Source organism: Centruroides sculpturatus, unplaced genomic scaffold (assembly GCF_000671375.1).
Source record: "Centruroides sculpturatus isolate CEXI.00-Female unplaced genomic scaffold, Cexi_2.0 scaffold955, whole genome shotgun sequence".
NCBI classification, from domain to species: domain Eukaryota; kingdom Metazoa; phylum Arthropoda; class Arachnida; order Scorpiones; family Buthidae; genus Centruroides; species Centruroides sculpturatus.
In genome coordinates, this window is record NW_019385144.1 from 234,967 (window position 1) to 251,441 (window position 16,475).

Here is a 16,475-nt window from a genome sequence, read left to right on the forward strand (position 1 = left end):
TTGGCGAAGCATCTATGAGGCTTACAGAACTGTGTTCGTTCTGAAAATCTATCGAACGGATTTTGATTTGCACGTATCCACTTTTCCTTAAATAATCTTGCTCTTCTCTTCACGATAGCGCCGGAAAGCGAGCGTATGACTAGAAAAAACATGAAATTTCTAATTAAAATTCTATTAAAAATGTTTGACATATATAGACGGACACCAACCTCCGCACGTATCGACTTTTCCTTAATTATGTTAATGTACAGCAAGAATTAATAATTTACTTATTTAAAGTAATAAATTTTAAGTAAAAATAAATTAATTTTTTAAAAATAAAATTTAAACGAATTTCTTTTTATGATTTCGGAAAAAGTATATTTATGACCAGGTATTTAATTTTAAAAAATACTAAAACTTGTTCTAAACAGAAACCTGCCAAAATTACAAAAAAATACTGTGCGATTACAGTTTACACAGGTTTTACTGTATTTTAGAGTATTGTACCTAGGTACGCCACTATATTATATCTAGTGGCGTAGCCTGACGGCCAAAAGTTACATTATAATGTAGTAGAAGCGATAAAACTTATCACTATGACAAAACCAATGTGTTAACATCGGCAATGCTAAGTCAGGACTGATACCACATGTGACATAAGGCGCACAGGAACCTTCCGAATAATTATCGCGCGAGCGGTCCTGTATGAGGGAATGAACGGGTCCGGGACTGAGGAGTCTTTCTTCTTTATTTCATACAATGGTTAATATTGAGTGTGCAGCTCATATAGACAATTTACTCCGAAAGACAAGAATATGGACGCATGCGTCCGATTAGCCTGCCTTTAGATGGAATAGCCACACGCGCGCGAGGGAAATGATACCTTTTGTGATGTCTTTTAATTAAGGGAAACTGGCCCCTATTCAGGCGTTACAAATGTGGAGAAAACCCGGAAAACTCCACACCGTCTGAGCGAGGCGCGAACCCACGACCGAGTTCCCAGTGTTCAGGAATGAAAACCACTTGACCACTGGTGGACCGACTAAGGAATCAAGAGAGTGCGCCGGAAATAACGCACTCACTACGCATTTAACCAGCAAACAACAAATATTTACTTTTTAGGTGGAAAAAAGTTTACAAAAAAAATCGAAATATTGTAGATAGGAGAGTCTTAATTCGCTCCAAAATGAGAGAAGGTGTTTACAGTTACATTCCTGGTTGATATTCAATATAATGTTCGACGATCACTGGCCGGCTTGGACGTCCTGGAGAGGGGGAGAGTCTCTCGCTTCGTTATGACGAGTCTTGGTGAAAAGTCTTGAATCCCAAAGTTCGTAAAAATAAAATCCACAACTATTTTTGTCCAATTAATTATTTGTAAATTCGAAGCGGCCATGGTCCGATGGCAAGGGCGAGAAATCGGGAAGATCGGCGGTGGAGCCGGCGGGGATGAGCACCCATGTCAATATGAGTAGACAAACTCTCTCATGACTTTCCCCCTCTCTCCTTTTTCTCTCTGTTTTTATTTGGGGTTATTCCCCCTGCTATTTTGATCACCAAATTTGGTAAGGTTATGCATGCAGCTGGTGGTTAGTCCAATTCCCGATTTTTTGAGGCACTTCGCGGCCCACCAGTGACCAAGCGGTTTCTGTCCCTGAACACTGAGAGTTCGGTCGTGGGTTTACGCCGCGCTCGGACGGGCTGGCCACGTGGAGCTTTCCGGGTTTTCTCCACGTCTGTAACGCCTAAATAGGGGCCAGTTACCCTTAATTAAAAAACCCTCCTTGAAGCATCCCCCTAGACAGATCGTCCAAGTGTTGCATTGCTGGAACTTAATAAAACAAACAAACAAACAAACTTCTTTTGGTGAGTAGTTTTTATTGGAATGTGTTATCGATGGGAAAATCTTGCGAAGCTCCTCTATTGAATTTCTTAAAATAAAATAATTCTCCCTTTTAATTTTTGAACAAAAAATTAAATAAAATTAAGATCGTCAAAATTACTAAAAAAAATACTACTCTGGGTTCTCACATCTGTATTGAAAAATTTGAAATATCTGTAATCTTTCATTTAAATTTCTAAATGTTCAATCAATCATATTAATTAAAATATTACATACTGTAGACCGTAGTTTCTGCAAACCTGATTTTATAATCCCGAATATAAATTTGGTAATACAGTAATACCTCGACTTACGCTACCCCGACTTACGCGAACCCGGAGTTACGCGATTTTCAAATCTCGTCGATTCGTCTTTTGTTTGAGCGTCACGTAACTCTTGATTACTCACTCCCCCCACACAATTGTTTAGCTTACATGTTCGGATGTGTCGCGCGGAATTGACACAGAGCTACAATTTATTTTGTGTTATTTATTTCTGTGTTTGTTATATCACGGTTACAAGAAATCACCACATAGAGAGACTCTATGTGGTGATTTCTTGTAACCGTGAACGAATCAAAAGACGAGATAAGATTAACGAGAACATTTATTAGCTTACATACATCCGACTTGGATTTTACACAAATTGCAAAATTATACCCCGACTTACGCGAATTCGACTTACGCGGTTATCGCTCGGTCCCACTTATCGCGTAAGTTCGGGGTATTACTGTATTTTAATTTTTTTATTGGCGTAATGAAATATTTAATAATATCACATTAATTTAATTAATTAAGTACAGCAAATATAGTGAGTGGCCGATTGCGAATTGAGTTATAACCTGTAAATGATACGATGGGTCTAAAGTCTGATTAAATAAATAGGTTTTTAAAGTGATTAATATTTACGAAGTCTTTGCTTATCTTCAAAATTAATTCGTAATGTTGTTATCGGTCAAATTTGCGGATAAGTATGCATAACCTTCATAAAAATGATTTAACGAAGTTAGTTTATAAATTCTTACAGATATTTATAAAATATATGCAAAAATAATATAAGTATTTTTCACCTCAAAACAACAGAAGAAATTTGTATTTATAATTATTGTTTTACTTGTTTTGTAATTTGACACTGGGATAGCCGAGCTTTACCAGTAGCCTTCTACTTTGAAACATCCGGGATAGAGGCAACATCGGAAACACCAAGAATTTTTCATGGGTGGTCTGTCCCGGATATGTTAGATCCTGTTCCTCGTCACCTGGCCGTCTCTACTGTGGATTTGGCCGAACTCAAAATAGATAGTGATAAAAGGTATATTTTAGTGCCCAAAGAGCGGAAAGAATAAAAATAACACTACATTTTTTATCTAGTTGCTTTATTGGAAGGACTAGCAGACCCCGCCACGCGTTGTTGTGGCTCAAAATGTATTTATTATAAATTTATAACACTTCCCCGTGGGGGGGGAATTTTTCGAAAAATTTCTTCTTAGTGTACATTCTCTTGACGTACCCTATTAAAACGCAATCAAAAACGCAAAAACCCGCATCTAAAATAGTATAATAGAAGCCAAGTTCTTCACGGTAAGCCTTAATCGTGTCTCTCTCCCCCGCGGGGGGAATATCGAAAAATTTGTTGTTAGTGTACATTCTGTTGACGTACCCTATTAAAACGCAATCAAAAACGCAAAAACCCGCATCTAAAACAGTATAAATACAAGCAGAGTTCTTTACCGTAAGCCTTAATCCTAACCATCTACCTTCAGTGGGGTTGAATTTCGACATGTATATTATATAAAAACACATGCGTATTCGAACGCAGCGTTGTGTCAAAATTTCAAAGGAATCCTAGGAACAAACGAACATTACATTTTTATTTATATAAATAGATAGAAGATGATCTGTTTTAGTTCATTTTCACAGAAAAGCATAATGCCTCACAGAAAAGCAAACTTAGGGCGTTGTACTTGTAGCGCCATCTGTTGGACATAAAAGCCTTAATCTAGATTATATATTTTAATTTATATGAATGTTTAACGGAATAATATGCAGCCTATGTCCATCCTGAAGTTCCATTCTAAATATTGGTGAAAGAATTTTTGAAATCGGATGAGTAGTTTAAGAGATTACCTGCTGCATACAAACTTACATACTTACAAACATTACCTCTTTATAATATTAGTATAGATTAAATCGCAACCAACTGTTCCAAACTGGTTCCATCTTATCTTAAAGTATATCTCAGTTAACGGACGTTTGGATTATCCTATTATTTTATATACAGGGTATACACTTAAAACCATTTATCTAGGGACAAAAGAGAGCTTTCCAGCATTAGTTAGGTTTGGTTTTTTTAAATCTCCGCCTGTGGGCACTAAGATGGCCTTTTCAGTAAGCCCATTATAGGGTCGGCCAGGCCCACAATGAGGTAGCAGGATGGTAAGGAACGGTGCCTGACACATCCGTCCGGAATCGAGCGGTTAAGGCGACAATCTATCTCTATAGGGGGCCAAGGATCGAATCCGGATGGGTCGAAAAACCTCAGGAATTTTTCGGGATGGTACTGTACATTCGGATATGTCGGGTCGCCGTGACAGGCCTGGCCGAATCCATAGTGAGCTTGCTAAAAAAGCTTTCTTAGTGCCCACAGGGTGGAGAGAATTAAGAAAAAAGATTAGGTTGTGGATTGCAGTGGATCCAATTACCGTATATCGCCTTGACACGCACCAAATCCACTGCTATCTGCAACTGGCATGCAGAGGATGCTGCACAGCTAATTGAGTAGTACAACATAATGTTAAATTTACAGAATGATGAACCACAACTCTATCAGTACATTTTATGGACTGACGACGCACCGTATTCCTAGAAAGTAGTATATAACATTCATAATAGGCAACACTGGGCAGAGTCTGCTCGACGATGCACAGGACATATACGATACAATGTATGTTGTACCAGGGGTGTAGTCGTAAATTAAAAAGTGCCAGGGCGCTAACCGGCTTCCCGAGTTTGAATAATCACTGTCTGAATAACCACAGGTGCCATCGTTTATGAAATTTTGCGTGGGCAAAGCGCAACTTTATAGCACAATATCTGTAAAACGGCTTAAATGCTTCCAAAAATGACCAAAAAGAGAAAACTTTCTCAGAGTTTTTGCCGAGATACCGTACATATCTAAAATTCAATCTCGATGTTCACAAAGTACAACGGCTTCGCTCTGCTTAAAAAAGTACCAGGATGGCTCCCTGGTATATCCTGGCACGACCACAGCGCTGTGTGTACCCTAAATCTCTAGTGTGGAATTTAGGGTTAGCAGTTTTTTGATCTGGTATTTATTGACGGTATTCATTGATCGAGCCCTGAATAGTGACTGATATTTAAACATTCTAAACACAATGGTGAATGAATGGCTTGATGACTTGCCATTGGCTCATTACAGTCAGTGGCGTAGCGTAGTGGGGGCGGCAGGGGCGGCCCGCCCGGGTGGCACTTTTAGGAGGCGGAAAAATTTCACAATATAATATCTTGTAAAAATATTGAACCATTTTATTTCATATTTTTGTCGCACCTGACCGATTGAAATGAACACGGAATTTTTCATTACTTATTCTGTGACGAAAATGAATTTTAGTCTTTTAAATTGAGATACCTAAATAAGGGGGCGGCGAAATTTTCCACCGCCCCGTGCGACTGACACCCACGCTACGCTACTGATTACAGTACAGTAGGTTTGCTACCAGTAAGATGGCACACTAACTCTTCCGGACAGACGTGCATCAGTGGTTCACAGAGCGGTTTGGCAACCTTTGGATAGGACTACATGACTCTTTTCCATGGCTACCATATTTCCCAGACTGGATTTCTGTAGATTTTTTTTGTATTGGATTACCTAAAAGTATTGGTTTATGAAGCGTACCCAGCAGCGGCGCATGATGTTGGCGAACTGAAGAGAGGATTATGAAACGGTAACACCAGGAATGCTGTGTGCAATCCATGACGCTACACTTAACCATTTGCTGAATGCGATCGTTTTGAACATGTTCTCTCACTGTTATGTATCAATTTCTGCAACGTTGTCTTTATCCTTTACAGTTAAAGATTATTTGTATATTAGGCTAAATCATTCTTTGTATAATTGTATGTTATGCTTTGGTTAATTAAATCCCTTTAACTGAACAGAATCAATTTGAGACGATTTAACATAACATATAGTGGAACAAGCATGCGGCACATGTTTGTTTCACTCGTTCAATGTTGGAACGATCTCTTTTGCCCCTGGATAGATATTTAAGTTAAATTTTTTAATATTGTCACAAAAAAGCATAGGCACATATTATTTATTTTTAGAGATCGGATGAGATAATGTTCATTTCGTAGCACATGTTTTCTTTAACCATGGAATATTTCTCGTAGGACGAAGCAATGATATTAGCATTAATAAAAAATATGGAAGTTTTTGGGAAAACGTTTTCTGTATTTTCTACTGAAAGAAATACTCTCACTACAAGAGCAATAGAATATTGTTGAAATGCCTCGGGCTTAATTGAATTTAAAACAATGCACAGAACAACATAACAAATATAATTAAAATAATAAGTTTCATAAAAGTAATTAATCTACGAAACAGTTCAAGTTTTGCTCAGATACAGTTAAATCATTATAAATATATAAAATTTTCAGAAATCATACCGAAAAATAATGAGATAAATTTAATGCTATTAATTGTTAAAATGTTGTGAAAGATAAGTTATCATTTAAACAAATAGAAAAAAATTAAGCTTATTTATTCTTGTCTAAAATGTTTGCACGAGTTGCAGAGTTGCATTAAAAATTATAATGCCACGATAACAAAGGTATAAATGCATTTTTTGAAACTTCTTAAGTTGCTTAAACAATGCCTTTAATTTTCAGTAATTTGTTAAAGTTTCATTCGTTTGTATGTCATATTCTACCAAATTTAAAGTAAATTAATGCAGAAATTGACAAAATATAAAATTATTAAGTAATAAATACGAGAATTTATAATTACAGTTTAGTCCACTTAACGAAGCATTGGATAAGAGAGCAGTTTGCTTAAAAGAGCATTCTGCAACGTTCCCGATTTTCTCTCCTATGTTTCACATTAGCGGGATTCCTGTTAATGTAGCCTTGTCTGCGGCATTTTTACAGCAACAGTCTGCATAAAGACGTTTTACAATAGTCTGTCTTGTGGTATCGCCATGCGCCCAGGGCGCATGGCGACAGGGTGCATGACGATACCACAAGACGATGAGGGATCCAGATGAGGGATGAGATGAGGGATCCAGATGGGATACCACAAGACGATGAGGGATCCAGATGAGGGATGCCTCATCCAGCAATCCAGCTGGATCCAGCGCATTTTTCGGCCTGCTGGATCCAGCGCTGCGGATCCGCAAATACTCAATTAACTTTCTAAATAATGGTGCAAAAGTCTACGTTGTCAGCGTTGCCGCTTTGCTAAGTGCGCTATCGCTCGGCGGCGAGAGCGACGTTGCCATTCAGTGCAGCACGTGCTACACTCCCTCTCTACACCGCACCACCCGTCCTTTTACCTCTGCTGATCTAATTGACAGTTGACTTTTCGCTCTCGCTAAATAAAGTGTCTTCGCGCTAAATAAAATAAGTAACATCCTCTCCTAGTCCTGGTGCATAATTCTAATTTACGGTCGGTTGTGACGTCAATGAATCACGTGACGGATCGCCGCTTCAGCTGCGAGACACCGGCACTTTTTCGACTTTTTTTCCTGAATAAACTCGGTGCGCAATAAAAACGTTATTTATTTCATTTTTCGCAGCTCGAAGAAATTAGAGAATTTGAATTTTTTAAAATTTTTTGAAAAATTTCGGAAAAATTGCGACTAAAAAAATGCCAGGGGGCGTCTGTGACACGCTACATGATCTTAAATGAAAATTGAATTATTTACCACAAAAATGGCTCTAACGATTTGGATCAAACTTGGTTAGTTTAGTGAATCGCGTAAATACATATATAGTGGAACCAGCAGCAATGGCAGAGGAGATTATGGAGGTGGAAAGCGATGATCCAGATAACCCGTATTCCCTGAATTTCACCTTGGAACAAGAATTGGAGATCCAACTAAAGCGTGAGAAAGAAAACTTCATGAAACGGAAAGAAACTAGTACTGAGAAGGATTATGATAAGTTATTAAAAAAGGAAATGGCTGTTTATGAAAATGAGGGAGTCAGAGGTGAAAACTTATCTTTGATTTATAATTATTTGATGACCCTGAAACCAACTAGCGTAGAGGCTGAAAGGGCCTTCTCTGCAGCGGGATATATATGCAGTGCATTAAGAAGTAGGTTGGGAGACAACACCATTAATACTATTTGTTTTTTGAGATCCTACTTCCAGAAAAGTCAAAAAAATAACATGATAACATGTTAAATGACAAAGAAATATTTGATAACAAAAACATATTTGATGATAAAAAAATAATATGAAATAAAAAAATAACACGAAAAAATAAGTGATTGATTTAATTTTATTTAATCCTTTAAAATACTTTATTCAAGACAAGACTGATATTTTATAACTTCTTCTCTAATTTTATTAAGTAAGAGTATTTAACTTTTACTCTATAAGTGGTTAAATTACTTATAAATAACTACAGACTGATATGTAGAGCCTATATAAGAAAACTAGTAAGACTGATAGCCACTTAGCCACTGATTATCCATCCTTACATTATTATAATATAATATATTAAAGTAAATTAATTAGTAGAATTACCTTTGCTATTATTTAACTTATTACATTATAATTATAATTTAACTAAACATTTATAGTTAATTATCTCTATCTCAAGTGTTAAACCGAACCAAAGTTAAGTTTACTACCTAAATGTGTAAGACGTTTTACTGATTTAAAGTGAACAGTCTAAATAATAAAAGGTTTTTAAGTATTTAAAAAAAATGTTTTATTTCTTTAAAAAAAACCATAAAATACTAAATAGATAGATAGATAACACTTTATTACACCAAAAATACATCCGCGCTGGATCCAGCTGGAATGATATTGATCCAGCAAAAATCCAGCTGGATTGAAAACACTGCTGGATTGCAATCCCTAATGGCGACAGGGATCTCTACGCTATAGGTCAAATATTTGTTGAGATTTAGTGGAACATTCCGTTGGTCAGTTTTCTGATGCACGGACAGCCAAAAGATGTCTTATAGACCAGTTCATTACTACATTACGATTCTGTGAGAATTATAATGAAGCAATTACATATTAAAAAGGCTCGCAAAGGACTGATAGAGTTGTGATGAACCACAACTCTATCAGTACATTTTATGGACTGACGACGCACCGTATTCCTAGAAAGTAGTGTATAACATTCATAATAGGCAACACTGGGCAGAGTCTGCTCGACGATGCACAGGACATATACGATACAATGTATGTTGTACCAGGGGTGTAGTCGTAAATTAAAAAGTGCCAGGGCGCTAACCTGCTTCCCGAGTTTGAATAATCACTGTCTGAATAACCACAGGTGCCATCGTTTATGAAATTTTGCGTGGGCAAAGCGCAACTTTATAGCACAATATCTGTAAAACGGCTTAAATGCTTCCAAAAATGACCAAAATGACCACTTCAATCTCAAATGTTCCTCTATCAGATTCTCCAATACTGGTTAGCAAAACTAATTACAAAAACCATGTTGATTTAAATATAATAAATTTTTAATTAAAATTAAAAATCACGTTATGGACACATAACAGATAAATAAAGCATTCGTACATCTTTTCTCGCTATGATCTACTACTACTTTTTATTAAATCTAATCCCCTGTTCAGTTTCATTCTACTACTATTTACTTTTTTCAAACTTTGCATTGCACATGCCATAATGTAAGGTAACGCCAGCAATGTCTTGTGCTCTTACGAAAACATGATAATTTAATTACCGAAAATAAAAAATTTACTTTCTGACATTCCTTAGCATGTAAGTATAAAATTTATACTTGCTTAGGTTGTAAATTGTGACTAAAGGTTGTTTTCCCGAACTTTTTGGATTCTCGAATCGGGAATTCCTGAATCAATAAAAAGTTTTTCCCCCTTCGAAAAATTGAGACACTTTTTTAAATTCTCGAGAATCTCGAGATTTTTTAAAAATCTGATTATTTGTAAAAGAGTTAGACGTTCAACAACACGGATACATATAACATAGAAGCAATTTCTGTCCAATACACTAACCAATCAACTTCCAACCCTATACAACGTATGAGTGGAGATTATGCCCATTACTTGACCCAATACATAAGAAACTTGCCAGGTATATGGGAACCAATATTGGATATCGTCGCAATCCAACAGTCTATAAAATACTGCGTAATGGAAAGGATATCATAGACCCAGAGAGAGCTCCGTTGTTTACGTACACCTATCACTAACGATAGATTTAAAAACACACACTAACATGCAATAAAACTGCTAATGTAACCACTGAAGAAACTAGTTCAAAGTGGCCATCTTATACATGTTGTCACTTTATGCAGATGGTCACATTTGCAGATTTTACTGTATATTGGTTCCACCATAAGATCATTGCACAGAAATGTGAAAGAACATAAGTATGATAATGATACCAATTCAACACCGCCAAGAGTGAAGGCTAACCTGGACGAAGTCAAAGTGGAAAGACAGAATTTCCAAATTAGAACTTTAGAAAGAATAGAGATTTTTTAAAGCATCGATGAATAGAGAATGCATTAATTTTAAAGACTGCCAAATTATATCACCAGCAAGGATAGCCTTACACAGTAGTGTAGCGTAGTGGGGGCGGCAGGGACGGGCCGCCCCGGGTGGCACTTTTTAGGGGGCGGCAAAATTTAACAATAAATAATAATATCTTGTAAGAATTTGAACCATTTTATTTCATATTTTCGTCCACCTACGACTCTGACCGATTGAAATGAGCACAGAATAGTGTTACCATCCATCCGGATAGTCCGGGAATCGACTCGCCGTCCGGGGATATCGTGCGCAACCTGTTGACCTTTTTTTTTTCTTTTTGCTCGTACGATTTATTAGTATATATATATACACTTCCAATATCCAATACAGCTAAGTTACTTGCGTTACTCCTGTCCAAGTCTCCCTAGTCCCTAACTGTACCTGATTTACAACCGGCATGCACTGCACATTATTCTTCTCATTGCAAAATGACATTCCGTCAGGAACTTCTGTTCGAACAAACCTCACCTACCGTCCGAGTCAGCGATTTTAAAAAGGTGGCAACACTAGCACGGAATTTTTCATTACTTATTCTGTGACGAAACTGAATTTTAGTCTTTTAAATTGAGATACCTAAATAAGGGGGGCGAAATTTTCCTCCGCCCCGGGCGGCTGACACCCACGCTACGCCACTGGCCTTACACGATAAACCATAGATTGCCACAAATAAGACTTGATTTACATTATTCTTACGTTAGGTTGTTCTTTGTTTCTATTTCTAATTTTTTATGCTATTAGTTTTATTTGTAATTTATAATTTATTTATAAATTCTTATGTTATTGATACGTGAAGTATTTCTTACAAATTTTTTCTTAAGGGCATCATAAAATATTCTTATACGTTAATATTATAAGTTAAGCAATAACATATAGGTATGGGTTTAAACCACATTTTGAAATTCTCTTATCAGTGTCTTAGCTACAGAAATTCCCGAAAGGTTCATTAATCAGATCAGAGATAATAACGTCCCTTTTTAATTTAATAATTTTGGTTTTTATTTTTTATTTAGCGGAAGAGAATCATTATTTACAGAATTATCTTTATAATTTATTAAATTAATAGAAAATGTAATTAAAAAATAAGAATAGATTAACATAATTAATTCTATAATTTAATCAAAAATTCATAACAGAATAAAATTAATATAATATATAATTAAAATTAACATTATGTATTGATAATACTATTAAAACTGTGTTAAAATAGCGATAGTAATTATTGTGTAAACGCAGCTTTAATAGGATGAAGTAAAATTTTATCTATTATCAATAATATTTCTGACATCATTCTGATAAAAATGTCCTATGACTGTTAGTTTTAAGTAGGATATGTAACAAAATTATTTATTTGAAAATATACATTGATTTAAAATAATTTAAACAAAACAAAAAGTAAGAAACTTCATATTAAAGAACTGAAATTATTAACTGAATAACTGAATGAATAATTTATTATCTATGATATGATTACAAGAAATTCTTGAACAAATTAAACATATTTTTAACATAATTTAATTTGAGCCTTACTTTAAATTTATGAAGAGAAACATTATTATTAAAGTTAAAAAATATGTTATGATTTCATAATAAAGATTTCACATCACGTAAATTTACTCATTTTTGATAAGATTCTTTTCCTTTATTGTGAGTTATTTATATTCAAAGATAAATTAAAATTGATAAGAGTGAATTTTTTTTTCCAGTTTGAAATAGGACTATTTGAAACTATCCTTGATTCTAATATACCCAATTCTATTTTTACACGGTAGATACGTTCCCAAAAACTCCGTGTAAAAAAGTACAGTCCACATGAAAAAATGTTAAGATTGGATCTTAAAAACCAATAAAAATAATAAGATAAGCCAATTAATATAACGTGTTCAAAATATTTCAATTTTAGTAAATAAATCAGATGAATCGTTGTAACTTATTTATCGGTAATATTTAACGAATTTATATTATTCGCACATATTTTAATTTTATTTTTTATTCGACTTTTACAATTAAACAACAAAATACCTCTAGCTTATAACACTAACTGATATTTTAAAAAAATACTATTACTTATTGAAAGAATTGAATTAAATAGAATTTATGGAATAAGACAACGTAACACATGGACAATCTGCCGAGGATGGGATGCCTCCCGGGAAATAAATAATCAATGGAAAACTATCTGCTATTTGGCTGTTAGACACGTGAAGAAAACCCGGAAAACTAAACTTGAATTATCAACAAACTACCAATGTTTAGTGTCGTTATCCACTCGGCCCATACTTAAAGCAATCGGAAGAAACGAAATCATATAACAAATCCTCAAATTTCAAATTAAATTTTTTTCTGACTGTTTCAATTGGAGGATAAAGTCGGAATGAAAGATTGATTATCGCTACATATGTTCAAATAATCTGAAAGCTAAATTTCAAAATTTACTATTAATGAAAATTCTAAGAATTTTTCTTTATAAGAGCAATTTTCTAAAAAAAAAGAAGTCAATATTTAAGAAAGTTTTAAAATTAAAATCAAATGGAGTTTTTTAAAGGGGAAAATTTATTGAAAACTGTTAAATAAAAACATTTTTTCCAGATTGTATTAAATCAAAATTGTGTTAAAAAAGAAATAATAATAATAATTAATGTAAAAACAAAATTGGCTGTTTATACTATAATTTTAGGCTCAAGGATAGATTCTGCAAAGCAATATTTTTCTTGACAATCAATTTTTTAAGTCAAAAGAAAATTAACTTTTATGGATTTCTGAAAATTTTAAACCATTTCCAATCCATTTTATCCTACTCTATGTATAATATAATATAATATTTTTCTTGGATAATTTCAGAATAAATAGTTTTCATTTCATAATGTTTAATTATAAATATAAAAAATATTTAACAAGAATCTGAAATACTTCATAATTTTCATTTAATATATTGTATACAAACAGTCAGTATCACTCAGTCATTTTAATCCCAAACATTAAATTTTTTCCAAATAATGCCAGTGTGAGAAAAGATGAGATATTTTAAATTAATAATCTTATCTCATTTATGTAGTTAGAAATACAGTATAAATTCAATAATATTTAAAATAATCACTGAGTTTCGAAGTTTGATCTTTATATTAGGAATGAAGGAGGGATAATATTAATACAAGTTAAAAGAAAAATCTTTAAAAAATTCGATTAATTAGATGTAATTAGGTTTTAACGTCAGATATAGGAACATACGGGTAACTCATATTTGCCCATCAAAAGAAATGGCGATCAGCAATGAGTTCGACCAGAACTGATTAATTAACGATGGTCTGTAGAGAACTATCGTTCCTATACTAATTCCTGAACTATCCGTAAATAATCCAGGAGGATTAGGAATGGATTCGAATTTGGATTGAATCTCTTACACCATCACTCGCCGACTACAGAGAGGATAATTCGAATATAATATCGCATTAAATAATCCTGTATGGATAATCTCTATAGCTAAATATTGGAAAACACTCTGTTTATTTACAAACATGCTGTTTAAAGTTTACGTATTAGCTTCTGTTACTTCAACAGCTGTTATGATACTTAATCTATTAATAGTTCATTCTTTTTTACTTGCTCAATTATTATTTCTCAAAAAGACTGAAATTATTATCTGAATAAAATGAAATTTGTAATAACTATTGAAAAATTTATGTAAAAGCTCCATAGATGTATGAATAAAAACTCTAGTGCGAAATATAATACATGGGCCTTTATAGTATATACGGATGGATGGATGGCTGAGCGGTCAAGGTAGCAACCTATCGCTCTGGTTGACCCAAAATAGAATCCGGACTGGTCAAGAAGTCCCCAGGAATTTTTCGGATATGTTGAGCCCCGTTCCTCACCATCCAGTCACACCGTTGTGGGCCTGGCCAAACCTATAATAGGCCGGCTAAAACAGGCCCTCTTAGTGCTCACAGAGCGGAAAGAGTTAAAAAAACAAAATACTATATATGGATGATTATATACGCGAAAATTTTGAAGGGATGATTCTTCGAATAGTTTCAATCATAAAAGTTCATATGAATTATTGAAATTATTTGATATATATAAACTTGCAATACGAAAAAATATTTTTAAATGCATGACGTATAGATTCTACTTTATCTAGAATCTATTGTTTCAACATATTTGGCAAACATCCAAGTTAAGAAAGCCATCTGTACTCCCGTTTCACTCTAATCATCGATCAAGGTCGGAATCACTTTAGCAATATTATCGCTTAAATGACGTTATGCCTATTGAATTACGTATTCAACTTTCTGTTGACAATACTTTTGCTAAAGTATATTGACATTTGAAAAGATAAATTATATAAAATATACAAACGAAAATTTCCTTCTCCTGAGATCAAATTTCAATATTTTTGTTTTCATTATTCTGAAAAATTGCTATTTTAATGCTGTACTTGTCATTGCTGAATTATTTTTTTTTAACATTTTATTTACAAAGTACTTAATTTTGATTAAAATCGCATTCTAAATTATCATTAGGCCTTTAATTAAAACTTATTTGTATGTCCGTCTGAAGTCTAATCAAGTAATTAGTCTTCTCCAAGCTTGTGAAGTGGCAAGAAAGAAATTTCTATTTACAGTTATATTTTGTTACTTAAATGATTTATTTATTATTTAATTTTTTGTTTCAGTTATTTTGAGTTTAAAAATTCTTTGATAATAATTGATTAAACTTTATAAATATATTCTTATTACTTGCAGATCGTCTCCAGCTTTATAACGAAATAGGAAAGTTTCATAAATATATTTCTTAAAATATTAATTTCGATAGAATTTCATCTATTATTCAGAAATAACTATTATAAATTTCAAAATATTACTATTGTTGAATTTGAAATAGTTCTATTTGATTATTTATACTCAGTTCCTCTATTTTGAGCTTCATTAAGATTATTTACCAACAATATGAAATATATATATATTACAGTAACACATGTACTGTACATATATGTTATTGTAAAAGTCCGGAGTCCGATAACTCTTAGAAATTTCCACTAAATCCGGAAATTTACTGGTATTGACAGGTAAAAATATGAAATCTCTGATAAAATGTCCAATATCGGACTTTTACCAATAGATACTAATAAATGTCAGGATTTACCGGTCGTCTCGGGTGAAAAAGTATTCATATGTATTTCCCGAAACAGGAAACTAAAAGGGTTAATAAAATTCATAATATTCAATATTTATAAAAAAACTATTATTGATTTTGGATCGATTTTTGCTCGGTATATATCCGGTACTTTGATTTTTACATTCTGTCCAACTAAAGGTTCTGTAATTTTGTTACAAGACGCTGAGTTGATACACATGTTTTTACATTTAATCTTATAATCACTGCAGGTAAGATTCAAAATTCACTAAATTGATTAGTTTGATAATTCTGTTAATCACAATTTTATAGAAAATGTTTGGAATGATGATAAATAGAAGCTATCAGATAATCAGTTCTATGAACAAATAACAGTAAACTCCTATCCTATCAAATAAATAACCAAAACTAAGCTAAATGGCATCTATGATAAATATAACACTTTGAAATTATTAAATCGAATGGAAGTTTCTCTACTAAATATTAAACCTTTAAGAGATATTACAATTTTAACAATTTTTTCAAAACTGTGGGATTAAATTTTCTTTTATGTCGGGTAGAAATGGAATTTTTTTTAAAAAAAATTATAATATATTGATTACAGTGTAATATAGTATGCTATTACATTAATTCCATCATTCAGTTAAAGTATTTAAATTTTCAGAATCGAAGTAGCTAGATATTCTTTTCTCTTCCCAAAC